The 12614-nt window shown below is 47.0% G+C and overlaps 1 pseudogene; it reads left to right on the top strand.

Annotated features, from left to right (window-relative positions):
• Positions 1-2292: 2292 nt before the first annotated feature.
• Positions 2293-12614, top strand: part of LOC123158784 (putative late blight resistance protein homolog R1B-11) — a 12026-nt pseudogene continuing 1704 nt past the window's right edge.

The raw sequence follows: 12614 nt of genomic DNA, 5'->3' as shown, positions 1-12614 counted from the left end.
CAAATGCCTCCCTTTTTTCTCTACCGTATAGCAAATGACAAATAAATTTACGAAAGGAAAAAAAATGTACCACTTTGCTTGCACGGAAGGAAGTGCAGACCAGAGAGCGCCAGTGCCAAAAACGCCGTCAGCCTCCAGTTTGCTGGCAGGCAGCGACACGACATCATCAGCAGACCTGTGGTGGTACAGCCTGTCAGGCAGCTCGATGGAGGATACCACGGTGAAGGTGGCGGTCGCCATGGTGGAGAGGGTTCAACCGAGGATGTCATCCTGCCTGCTGCCTCCCAACAAGGAATCAGGCTCTGCCAATAACTAGGGGCAAATAGCAAACCACAAGCAAATACTCTGCTGTATGGCATATGGCAGCATTTGGTACAGCAATCAAAACCTTCACTCGAGCAGAACAGCATGGGAAAAGGAGATCCTTCCAACTAGCATCGATCTCCAATCAACAGATTTGAAAAGTTGAAAAAAGAAAAGATTGTATGCAGCAACTCCGAGCCATGTGTTGTGATCTCAGTTCAGAACTCCCTTTCCTCATTAAAAGATTTCTGAATATTGAGAGTACCAGAAACAGCTCGATGTCCTGTGAACATAATTTAATAAAAAAAATAGAAGCTTTGTTCAGTAGCTTCAAGAATATTTGCAGGGTCACAGCCAGAAACAGAGATAGAGAGACAGTAACCAGCCATCACAGTATGCACAAAGAAACCAACAGCAAGCCAACCACAATTTTGTTTTGCTTTCCTTCTCACGTTTTTTTACAGTTGTGCCTCCTAACATAAACCCACAAGCGAACCAACAAGGAACGAGTAAATTGGGTCAGATGTATAATTAGCCGATGTATAATCCTGGTACATTTCAATGGATCACCAGGAACAAATATGTCGGTATTTTTGCAGAAACACCCTATGCAGACGGTGACGACGACAAATCATCACAGCGGGCTAGCACACAGTCCTCCAAGAAGTTGGTCAGCTGAGAGGTGTAGAGCCCCAGATTGCTGCGGTAGTGGTCGACGTGATGGGAAGACACAAAGTCGCACGACCTCACCTCACTCCCTGCTTTTCGTTGCCTCTCCACGAACGACTCCACTGACTTTGCTGGGATGACCCGGTCGGCAGAGCTGTATATGTACAGCTGAGAGCAGTTTGGTTGGTTCAAGGACAGAAGCTCCATAACACCAGACAGCCTCCATGAAAACAAAATGTTGATTAACTGGACCATGTAATGATGTACTTCATTTAGGACATGACCTGTGACATTGTTATACTATTTCCAGCAGAATAGGTAGTTTCCAATAATTTATGACCAAATGTCAGTCAAATCATGAGCCATTCCATGTTATACAATGGAGAATGGACACCAATAACCTGATGAAGCTTCCTGTCAACGCACAGATATGTTGACTAACAGCACCATGTCACAGTTTCCTGAATTTACCACAGATTGTGTGGCTTTCTTGCACTATTTCTGTAATATAGATAATTTCGTATATTTTTCGTATCAAAAGTCAGTTACATCATAAACCATGATCGATGAAAACGGGAGGACTGATGCAATCACCCACAAACAATGAACTCTTCTACAAGTCAGATGCTAGACCAACAGATTCATTGAAAAGGCATAGAGAATTTGGACGTGTCCACATGGCTTAAAATGCATCGTCGGGCCGGTTGGGCGCACGGATGCAGACAGACAATCATCTCCGCCTGGCCAACCCAAACGGATAAAAACCGGACAAAATGGACGCCCGTTTGGGTCACCGTGTTGGAGTTGCCCTTAGTAATTTGATGCGAAAACCCCATCTTACGAAAGGCATGCAGAGCAGCTCCAAGTGTTGGTTTAATTAGCACGCTAATTCTTGCCGTACGTCGTGGTAGAGTAAAGCAAGATTCGGCTAAAAAAATTTTATCAGCTTGCCCGCGGTGCTCTAAAAGTAAAAGATTATGTTCTAAAAGTGAAAGCACTGATTAGTGATAACCCCTCCTCGGGAGCACACCACATTCTTGCCGTGCTCCTTTCTCAGATTCCTTCTTCCATCAGGATTTACATATACTCCGCTCTGCTCTATCACCAAGCACGAAACAAGAAACAATCCAAAGCCGAAAACCATGCCCTCCTAAACCACCCCTGTTCCTGTTGTCTTCCATCCCACTCATCTCTCATCCATCAAGAAGCAAGAAACAATCCAAAGCCTTTATCCTCCTAAACCACACACCTGCTGTTTTTTTCTTCCATCCAATCATAAAGAAGAGAGAGACCCGGAGACAACGAGTAGGATCACAACTAATGGCCGAGTCAGCCATTAGCATCGTGCTCGGCAATGTCAACGCACTTGCAGTTCGGGAGACCACAATGTTGTGTTGTGTCACCCTCGAAGTGGAGCTCCTGAAGGACGAGCTCAAGCGGCTGCGAGGCTTCCTTAGAGACGCCGACAACAAATGGAGGCGGGGAGATGAAAGTACTGCTGTCTTGGTCGGCCAGATCAGAGAAGTGGCGTATGATGCTGACAATGCCATCGAAGCCGCTGAGTACATGCAGAAGAGAAACAGATTGAAGAAGGGGTTCATGGGTACCATTTCAAGGTATTCTCGCCTACAAAGTGATTTGACTAACCTTCACAAAGTTGGTGTTGAGATCCAATGCATCAAAAGGAAGATTTCTGATATATTTGAAAGTGCAAACCGTCTTAAAATAGTTGATTTGGGGAATACCTCAACAGAAAATCTTCAAGTTGATGGTGAACTCCCACAAGAGTATGGGCCTATGCACCAGAACTTTGAAGATGTTGTCATGGTTGGTTTTGAGGATGATTACCAGGAAATAGTGGGGAAACTACTTGATAAAGGGGACAGTCTTAGTGTTGTCTCCCTAGTTGCCATGGGTGGGGCGGGGAAAACAACACTTGCTAGAAAATTCTACACTTCAACTAGTGCCAAACAACATTTTGAGATAGTTTCTTGGGTGACGGTGTCTCAGAAGTACAAAGGAATTGATTTACTAAAAGATATTCTGAAACAAATCACTGGAAGCACATTTAGGTCAGCTGATCAAATGCAAGAGTTTGTAGCAAAGCCTTACCATCATACAAAAGGTATGTCATACATGATGTGGATGAGTTTGAAAAACTTGGGAGAAAGCTTGCAAGGAAATGTGATGGATTACCTATCAAAGAATTTAAATGCACAAACATGGTCTGATATACTATTGGATTGGCCATCGACCAAAAATGAGCAGATGATGTGAAACATGCTAGCTCGCAGTTATAGGGACCTGCCAAATCATTATTTAAGATCTTGCTTCCTCTATATTGCTGCTTTTCCGGAGGACTCCATGGTATATGTGTCAGATCTTACCCAATTATGGATAGCAGAAAGCTTCATTCCACACATACCAAATCATACACTAGAAGAAACAGCATATAAGTATGTAACCGAGTTGGTCCAGAGAAGCTTGGTACAAGTTGTTGAAAGAAGCATGGCAGGTGGAAGGATTGAGATAATAAGGATTCATGATACCTTTCATGACTGGTGCACGGAAGAAGCAAGACAAGATGGTTTTCTTGATGGAGTGGATAAAACTACTGGTCAGGGCTTCGTCTCTTATCTCTTACTAGATCATTGAAGGCGCGCGTTGCTGCGCCCGTCTACTTTGGCACTATAATGTTAGTGATAGATGGAATTATATTAGAGGTATCTTATTCTAATGAAATGGGTATATGAATTATGATATAACATGTAACTTAATTAGTAATTCTTTTGTAGGAATATGTTAGTGGAGTCCAACCAGGGCAGCTCAGCAATTTTGCATCCGATACAAAATTTAAAAATTATTAGGCCCCATACCATATATGTAGAAAGATATTATTATTAGTATCATCATCAATCATTAAGGTAGTATAACTGATTCACAAACAAAAAATAGGTGGTATTTCCCCCAGAAATCTCATCTTGCAAAAAAGAAGTGCTCTGTTAGTACGTCGACGCCCGAGCACCCGTATGTTGCCATGCACGTCTATTTTTTATGGTAGCATACAAGGAACTTATTTAAATATATACAATGAAACATATAGCAAATGCCACCTACTCCCTCCGTCCGAAAATACTTGTCATCAAAATGGATAAAAGAAGATGTATCTAGAACTAAAATACATCTAGGTACATTCCCTTTTATCCATTTTGATGACAAGTTTTTCCGGACGGAGGGAGCATAAGATATAAATCACTAAAGCTTTATCATGGGTGTGTTCTTATATGCTAGAAGTTTTAGCGAAAACACAGAGAACTCTCAAGGCGACACACGATCAGCCTCAAACGACCTCTCTAAGCACTAAAATTATAAGCACATATGTCACCTTGTGCAATTTTGATTTCTCTTGCTGATTGTACTTGGTTGGTTGTTTCACCTTCTGATCATAAGGCACATATTTATTTCCTTATTTTACTACAGTGTATCAATTGGTGGTTGTGTAAACTGATAAATTCATCAAAATCTAGTAGTTTCGGCTCTCCTACATCAGACAAATATATTGAGCAACAAAACAGTATATATACCAATTGAAAAACCATTGTTTCCAAAGGTATACGAAGAGTATTTCTTCAGATATCTAGCTTGAATTCATTTGCAAAAAAGAGCTTGAATTATAGTCCTCGGTGATTGTTGAGGCTAAAGTTCAATACTATGATAGGTTCCTCGTGCAAATATATATTACATGCATACAAGGTAAGCTTTGCATTATCCAAAATGGTCCAAATATGCCAAACAAACTGCTCAATGCAGCACACTTGGAAATATTTTAGTTGACCATTTAATTTGATCACACAATCACAAGTATGGCATAGAGTTAATATATATTTGAGAAAATAGTTACACACAAGCATGCTTACTAAGAAATGCCTTATATCATCTCATGCACTGACATATACTCCCTCTGTACCGTAATATTTGTCGCTGGAGTAGCAAATATTATGGTACAGAGGGAGTATATATCAGCATCTCTGAAAAACTTGCAGCGACATAAAATAGATGCAATAGAGAAAAACTTACCGTTGAAGTACAAGGTAACCAGTTCCTATCTAAAGTCATCACCTGCTCTAGCTAGTGTTGATAGACAGATGAAAGTATACAAACTAAATGTATTTTTTGCAAAATATACAACTATATATACAACTACTAAGAATATTCAAAACTGTAAATCTTGACGCTTCCACTTCTCAACATTATGTGCCCATATTGATTCCTTAAATGCAAAGCATAGGAATAGTTGATAGGCACAAATAAGCAAAGTCCCTTCTGTATGAGTAAACAGTACAGAAAATAAAGTCATTTCCTAAAAGAAAAATGAATAAATTCTTAACACTTGATAGGCACAAATCAGCAAAGTCGACATATGATCTACAATAATAAAAAAAATCCTTGGAATATATTGCTACATTACAGAAAATGGCTTCCTTTCATAAAATAAAAATGAATAAAATCTTAACACTTGATAGGCACAAATCATCAATGTCTGCATATGCTATACATTAATAAAAAAAATACCTTCGCATGTTATTTCCTTCAGAGAAACTAAAATAATATCTTCACATGTTATTTTCTTCGGCCACATGTGTTCAACTGAAGGAACAAAGTTTCTCTGTGAACATTATTCATGTGAACCCAAAGTAAGCATGATTAACAATCTCACATTCATCCATGAGAAATTTGTGGCACATACAAAATATTGGGGGAGGGGGAGGGTGCTCACCGTGGTCCTCCCAGCCGCGGGACACCAACACTTTGTCGATCTTTCTCCCACCTGCCGCCTCTCTGAGGACGAGGCTCCTGCATCACGAATCCACACCAACCAGCGGCAAGGTGTGCGTGCGTGCTCATAATCATATCGAGTTTCTGCAATATTTTGAAACACAAAACTGAAGTTGCATAAGCTGACGAATATATTAGACATTAAAAAATGTTGAAACAAATAGAATATAGTTTTGAGCCTCTTCTTTGGTTTCATCTATACACCACATTCAATATGGATCAGTATGTGAAACACCAATTAGCTTGGACTAATGAGTAGCTAGAGCATGTGTGAAATCTGAAATGAATCAAGAGCCATCTGAAAATTTAACAGGTAAGCTTTATAAAGAAAATACTTACATGAATCAAGAGACATCTTCCGGAAGGCCAAATAAGTCATCTAAAAAACCAGGATTCAGGAAGCCACAGGGGAGATAGGGGGAAGGGAGAAAACAGGCACATGAGTACACTACAGACTAATGTTGACGGGCAAAAAATTGAAGCCTTCTGGTTGACTGGACTGTGCACCACTGCTGCTTAGAAATTGGAGTATGTACAGATAGAAATGGCAATACGACCAGGAACCCAATTACTTGAACTGAAAATCAAATATCCACATTAGAATCCCCATATGCGAAACTGAATCTGCACATTATGTACAAATAGTTACTTGACTGACGTGTAAATTAGTACTGTGAAGTAGGAGCTCAAACCACAGTACCTTGTACCAAAAAATCATATATCTGAAATGAAAGGGGAAGGGAAACATGGATGCTTACCGGTCACCGGCAAATGAACACAACGTGAACACAACGACTGCGAAAATTGATAGAACCGGAGGGATAATCCTACTGCTTGGTTGTTGTTAAATTCAGAATGGGCGTTGGCATCGTCATGAAGTGAAATGGAATCACGTGTGTAGGGCAGAGTTTCGTGATACACCTTAGCCTTAGCTTCTCCTTGCGACCGGCTGTCAAATGCGTCGATAGCCAAGACATCGAACTGGAATCAGGACACGAGAGTTCTTCACCGCGCTGTGCTCATCGCCTGACTGTTACCTTCAAGGACGTCTTCATCAAGGGGCGTCCGCCGCTGCCGTCTCAGTAGGGTTGCGCATGTAGTGCTGCCCCTTCGCACCTTCCTTGCACATCTCGCTCACACCAATGATTCACCCTCGGTCATAAATGGTGAGGGATCGGGAGGGACGGGTTTTGGGATGAGTGGAACCGGCGGCTGCTAGGAGATCGGCGGCGGCGTACGAATAGGAAACCCTCATCGTTGTGCCTCCTTCTCTTGCACTCCGTAGGTTTTTTCTCCGCACCGTGTCGATTCGCTCTGTGCAGCTAGAGGCCCGTTAGGCCGAATTTATCCGGAGCGCCCAAAAAAGCGACCAGAACAGCGGCCCAGGCTGTTTAGCGATCGTTATTAGCGAACAGAACATGATTAGGAGCGATTCACAGCTCATCCAACGGCCAAAAAATGCTTCAAACTGCAATCCGACGGTTAGAGCGCTGATGCCCTGAGAGGGCTCGAAAAGTGCTCAATTTTAATGTATTTAAATATATTACTATATAGTTTCATTTCCTATTTTAATATATGTCTGTATATATGTGTAGCTTCTTCCTGACATATCGTCCACTCTAAAAACAATTACAGGACGAGCTGGTGCACAATTATCCTCGGCTAACTTGGCATCCTATCGTTCTACTTTTCAAAGTTTGAGTAATGTGATCTTACCTGGAGCACCTAATGTCAGAACTCTGTTTGGCTTTCAACTTGAATCAGTATCCCTTCCTAGGTTGAGGTTCCTAAGAGTTCTTTACATTGGAGGCTCAACATTGAGAGATTTCTCCAAGGTGATTGGTGGATGCATTCACCTAAGGTGCCTTAAGTTGAGACACTGTAAAGGGGTGAGTCTCCCTTCTTCAATGGGACAACTCCTTTACTTGCAGACTCTAGATCTAATTGACTCAGAGTTGGACTCACAAGTACCACAGTCCCTCTGGGAGATCCCTACTCTAAGGCATGTTTGTTAGACTGTATATGGATACGTAGACTTGTGTATACGTGTTGTACTTGTACTTGTACCCTTTGGTACTTATATATAATGAGATAGCCGCACCCCCCAAGGGTGTCGAGCAGTTGCCCCAATATTCTAGTTTTACATGGTATCAGACTAGGGTTCCCGTCTTCCGCTGCACCCCTTGCTGCCGCCGCCGCCTCCGCGGATCGCTGCCGCCGCCTAGCCCGATGGCCTCCGTGCACTCCGCCGCCGCCTCGGCTTCCTCTCCTGCTGGCGCGCCCGTCGCTCCCTCGTCGCCCTTCCTCGCATCCCCCCCGCTCGCCACGGCTTGGCGGCAGCCGTCGCTGCCCGCCGAAAGCCATCTGCAGGGCGGGCAGGGCGGGCAGGGCGGGCAGGAGCAGGGCTGGCCGAGCCTGCCCCAGCCGCCGATCGCCACTGGTGGCGCCTCGCCCTCGACCTTCGCCTTCGCGCCGCCACCCTCTCGCGGCGCTGCACCGTCCGCCTACGGGGCGGCTCCCCAACCCTACGGAGCCTCTCCTCCCTACTATGGCGCTACCCCGACCTACGCTCCGTGGTACGGCGCCCCTGCACCAACCTACGGCGCCACGCCACCGATGCCTTCTACCTGTCCGATGCCTCCGCCGTCACAGATGGCGCCGTCACCCTATGGCATGGCCTACGGCGCCGCGCCCGCCGTGTCTTCGGTGGCCACGCCTGGTCCGGTCGATGCCCCTTCCGGTCCTGGCTACGAGGCGTCCTTGGCCCTCGCTCCCCTTGATGGGCAGAACATGGGTCCCCATGCGGGTTATGCTCCGGCGCCATCGCCGTTCTACTTCTCGCATCTTCTTCCGGTGAAGCTTACACCGGACAACTACCTATCCTGGTGGGCGCAGGTGCTACCTCTCCTACGGAGTCGCTACTTGGAGGGCTATGTTGATGGCTCTATCCTGTGTCCGCCGCCGTATCACCCGGCTCATCATGTGTGGGTGGCCCAAGACCAGGCGATACTTTCGGCCATCCAGTCCTCGCTGACTCCGAGCGTGTCGTCGCTTGTCATCTTCGCCGCGACATCCCGGGAGGCTTGGTCTGCACTTCACAGCAGTTTTGCCTCTCAGTCTCAGGCGCGTGCTCACTCTATCCGTACTGAGTTGGGGGAGACCAAGCTTGGAGGCCTCACCATCACGGAGTACTTCAACAAGATGTCAGGACTTGCAGATACGCTGGCCTCCATTGGCCAGCCCCTTGGAGATGAGGACTTCACCACTCATGTGCTCAATGGCCTCGATGATGACTATGACAATCTCATTGAGAACGTCCATGGGCGCGAGGCGCCTCTCCCGCCTCGGGAACTGTATGCGCGGCTCCTTGGTCGCGAACAGCGCATCAAAGCGCGTCGATCTACTCCGAGTTTTGCCTCTGCTAACGCCGCAACCCGTGGCAGATCGTAGAAGCCGTCGCTCCCTGTCAAGCCGGCGGGCACATCTCAGCCCTCATGGGGCGCCGCGCCGTCCATCACAGGGGGATCGCGGCCGGTGGTTTGCTGCCCCAGTTGTGGTGCTCAACAGGCGTGCCAGCTATGTGGATTGAGCGCCACGTAGCTTCTCGCTGTCATCGCCGCTACAAGCAAGATTTCCTTGGCCTCGGCAACAATGGCAAGGGGAATGAAAAACAGGCGGCTGCTGCGGTGGTGGGTCATGAGCACGGGCGTACTCCATCCTACTCGATTGATCCCTCGTGGTACATGGACACGGGAGCTACCAACCACCTCACCAACGACATGAGAAAGCTCTCGGTCCAGGAGCCATATCGCGGTCATGATTAGGTGCACACCGCTAACGGAGCAGGTATGCGCATCTCCCATGTTGGTCAGGCATCCCTTCTTGCACACAATTCACGAAAACTGCATTTGTCTAACATCCTTTGTATTCCCATTGCTTCGCGTAGTTTGTTGTCTATTCCACAACTTACTCGTGACAATAATGTCCTTGCTGAATTTCACCCTTTTCGTTTCTTTATCAAGGATCGGGACACGAGGGCCGTTCTGCTTAGCGGTCGTCTTCGCCGTGGCTTGTATGCACTTGACGCGCCAACCGCACCTCCCATGCAGTTTTCTCCTCAGGCGTTCAGTGGTGTTCGTGTCTCGCCTACACATTGGCATGCGCGACTTGGTCATCCTGCCGCTCCCATAGTCCGTCATGTGTTGCGTCGTCATGAGCTACCAGTTGTGTCAAATAAAACTGCTGAAACTATTTGTGATGCCTGTCAGCAGGGAAAGAGTCACCAACTCCCGTTTTCAGAGTCTAGTCATGTTGTGAAACATCCTCTTGAGCTTATTTTTTCCGATGTATGGGGTCATGCCCAAACGTCTGTTAGTGGCCATAATTATTATGTCAGTTTCATTGATGCTTACAGTCGGTTTACCTGGCTCTATCTTATTAAGAAAAAATCTGATGTGTTTGATGTGTTTATCCAGTTTCAAGCACATGTTGAGCGTCTCCTTCGCCAGAAAATTATTCATGTCCAAAGCGACTGGGGGGTGAATACCACAACCTCAACTCGGTCTTTAACAAGCTTGGGATTACACACCGTGTGTCTTGCCCCCATACGCATCAGCAGAATGGGACTGCCGAACGTAAGCATCGTCACCTTGTAGAAACTGGCATCACTTTGTTAGCTCATGCCTCCGTACCTTTTAGGTTCTGGAGTGATGCTTTCTCCACTGCCTGTTTTTTGATCAATAGGCTTCCTTCACGACTATTGAATATGAAAACCCCACTTGAACTCTTGCTCAATGAAATCCCAGACTACACCTTTCTCAAAGTCTTCGGGTGTGCCTGTTGGCCTCATTTGCGTCCATATAATAAACATAAGCAGAGTTTCGGTCGAAAAAGTGCGTTTTTCTTGGGTATAGTTCCCTTCACAAAGGGTACAAATGCCTACATGTTCCCACCAATCGCGTTTACATTTCTCGTGACGTTGTTTTTGATGAGAATGTGTTTCCCTTTCGTGCACTTCCGAATACCTCTATCACTCTTATGCCAGACGCTTCTTCTACCACACCTCTGCTTGATCAATTTGTGGATGTTGCATATGCTCCTGTGTTGCTCCCTAACCATGCTGCAGGTGTTGGCCGTGGCGCTCGTCTCGAGCTCCTTGAAGAACAAGCACCGGCGCGTCCGGAGGACGATCGCGTGCATGGGGCATGCATGTCGGGCGGCACACCGCAACCCGCAAGAGCTGCGCCCGCGGCTGCCTCGCGGGCATCGCCCGACCCCGCTCCGCGAGCGGCGTCCTCGCCCGCCTCGTGGGAGTTGCCCGAGCTGGCCTCGCAGGAGGTTGCTCCTGGGCCAGCCACGCCAGGCTCGCCTGGGCCGGCTTCGGCTCCCGATGGGCCGGCCACCCCAGGCTCGCCTGCTTCTTCGGCACTCAGCGGCTCCGGTGTGGGCCTGGGCGACGTGGCCGTGTCGGGCGCCACACCGCCCGCCTCCCCGACGCCCAGTGGCTCCGGCGCGAGCCCTGGCGACTCGGGGTCGCCTTCTTCGTCGACTGCATCATGCCCTGCATCGTCACCACAACCCGTTGCTCCTCGACATCGCACACGCAGTCAGACCGGTGTCTTTCAGCCTAAGATCCGGACCGATGGGACTGTTGCGTGGCTCGCCGCGTGCATGGCTCATGCTGCTGCGGATCCCACTGCTGAGCCTCGCCACTTTCAGGCTGCACTAGGCATTCCCCACTAGCGTGCCGCGATGGAACAGGAGTTTCAAGCATTGCTGAAGAATGACACCTGGCAGCTTGTCCTCCAGTGTCTGGGGTCAATATCATTGACTCTAAGTGGGTGTTTAAAGTTAAACGGCATGCTGATGGCTCCATTGAGCGTTACAAGGCAAGGTTAGTGGCTAAGGGCTTCAAACAGAGGTATGGTCTTGACTATGAAGACACGTTCAGTCCAGTTATCAAGCCTACTACCATTCGTCTGCTACTATCCCTTGCTGTTACTCGAGGATGGTTTCTCCGTCAGCTTGATGTGCAGAACGCTTTTTTGCATGGAGTTCTGGAGGAGGAGGTTTATATGCGTCAGCCACCAGGGTTTGTGGATCCTGCACGTCCTAATCATCTCTGTCGTCTTTTTAAGGCGCTCTATGGTCTTAAGGAGGCTCCCCGTGCCTGGCATGCACGTCTTGGTTCGGTTTTGCGAGCACTTGGGTTCATTCCTTCTACTGCTGACACATCATTGTTCCTTCTTCAATGCCCTGAGGTTACGATGTATTTAATGGTCTATGTTGATGATATTATTCTCATCAGTTCCTCAAATGCTGCAGCAGACCGCCTTGTGGCTGCATTGAGTGGTGATTTTGCTGTTAAGGATCTCGGTGCTCTGCACTTCTTCCTTGGTCTGGAGGTGTCACGGTCTTCTGCTGGAGTCACTCTTACTCAGAAGAAGTACGCTCTGGATTTGTTGCGTCGTGCTGGTATGCTGCAGTGTAAACCTGTCGCTACTCCTATGTCTGCCACTGATCGGTTGTCTGCTTTTGATGGTGACTCTCTCTCCTCTGATGATGCCACTGAGTACCGCAGTCTTGTTGGAGGCCTGCAGTATCTTACTATCACCAGACCAGATGTCTCTTATGCAGTCAATCGTGTCTGTCAGTTTCTTCATGCGCCCACGACATCCCATTGGTCCGCTGTGAAGCGCATTCTGCGATATATATGCCTCACTGAGTCTCATGGTTTGCTTCTCCAGCATGCGCCGTCTTATGAGATCTCGGCCTTCTCTGATGCTGACTAGGCTGGTAGTCCTGAT

This window comes from Triticum aestivum, chromosome 7B (assembly GCF_018294505.1).
Source record: "Triticum aestivum cultivar Chinese Spring chromosome 7B, IWGSC CS RefSeq v2.1, whole genome shotgun sequence".
Classification (NCBI taxonomy): Eukaryota; Viridiplantae; Streptophyta; class Magnoliopsida; order Poales; family Poaceae; genus Triticum; species Triticum aestivum.
This window is presented reverse-complemented; position numbering and strand designations above follow the sequence as displayed.